Below are 1,685 nucleotides of genomic sequence, written 5' to 3' on the forward strand. Positions count from 1 at the left end.
CAGTAACAAGCCAGGAAACAGTGGAGCAGGGAAACAGTGGAGCAGGAACTTTACTGAAATTAACAACAACAAATCAGCAACCTAGAATTCTCTACCTGCAAAATTATTTTTTTAATGAAGACAAAATAAAGACATTTTCAGACATACAAAAGTTTAAAGAATTCACCATCAGCTGACCTGCACTACAAAAAATGTTGAAAGAGGTCCTTCAAGCAGAAGGCAAATGATACCAGAGTGAAATCTACATCTACACAAAGGAATGAAGAGCACCAGAAATGGTAACTACATGGGTAAATATAAATACTTATCTTATTATTTGGATCTCTTTAAAAGATAGTCAACTGTTTAAAATTAAAATAACAATGAATCATGCCATTTATAATACATGCAAATTGAACTATATAACAACAATAGCACAAAACTTGGGAGGGTACATTGAAGTATGTTGTAAGGTTCTTGAATTACACATAAAGTGCTATAATATCACTTGAAGGTAGACTGTAATAAGTTAATGATATTAATACTATAAACTCTAAGGCAACAACTAAAATAAAATGAGAAAATATTAAAGCTCTTAAACCCAATGAAAAATATAAAATGGAATCATAAAAATACCTAATTCAAAATAACACAGAGGGCTTCCCTGGTGGCGCAGTGGTTGGGAGTCTGCCTGCAGATGCAGGGGATACGGGTTCATGTCCTGCTCCGGGAGGATCCCACATGCCGCGGAGCGGCTGGGCCCGTGAGCCGTGGCTGCTGAGCCTGCGCGTCCGGAGCCTGTGCTCCGCAATGGGAGAGGCCACACAGTGAGAGGCCCGCGTACCGAAAAAAATAAAATAAAAAAATAACACTGAAATAAAGGAAAAAGGGAAAAGAGAACAGATAGAACAAATAGAAAACAAATAACCATATGGTAGATTTAAACACAACCACATCTATAATCATATTATATGTAAATGCCAAATAGAGATTTTTCAAATGGATTAAAAAGCAAGATGCAACTATATGTTCTGTGCAAGAAATCCACTTTAAAAATAAAGACAAAAATAGGTTAAAAGTAAAAGGATGGCAAAACACGTACCATGCTAACACTAATCCAAAGAATTCATACATGCACCCCAATGTTCATTGCAGCACTATTTACAATAGCCAGGACATGGAAGCAACCTTAATGTCCATTGACAGAGGAATGAATAAAGATGGAATATTACTCAGCCATAAAAAAGAACAAAATAATGCCATTTGCAGCAACATGGATGAACCTAGAGATTGTCATAATGAGTGAAGTAAGTCAGAGAAAGACAGATACCATATGATATCACTTATTTGTGGAATCTAAAAAAATGGTACAAATGAACTTATTTACAAAACAGAAATAGAGTCATAGATGTAGAAAACAAACTTATGGTTACCAGGGGGGAAGCGGAGAGGGATAAATTGGGAGATTGGGATTGATATATACAAGCTATTATATAAAAAATAGATAACTGTGCCTACTGCACAGGGAACTCTACTCAATACTCTGTAAGGACCTATATGGGAAAAGAATTTTAAAAAAGAGTGGGTATATGTATATGTATAACTGATTCACTCTGCTGTACACCTGAAACTAACACAACATTGTAAATCAACTATACTCCAATTAAAAAATTTAACATCTTTATTGGAGTATAATTGCTTTATAA

This window comes from Kogia breviceps, chromosome X, assembly GCF_026419965.1.
Source record: "Kogia breviceps isolate mKogBre1 chromosome X, mKogBre1 haplotype 1, whole genome shotgun sequence".
NCBI classification, from domain to species: domain Eukaryota; kingdom Metazoa; phylum Chordata; class Mammalia; order Artiodactyla; family Physeteridae; genus Kogia; species Kogia breviceps.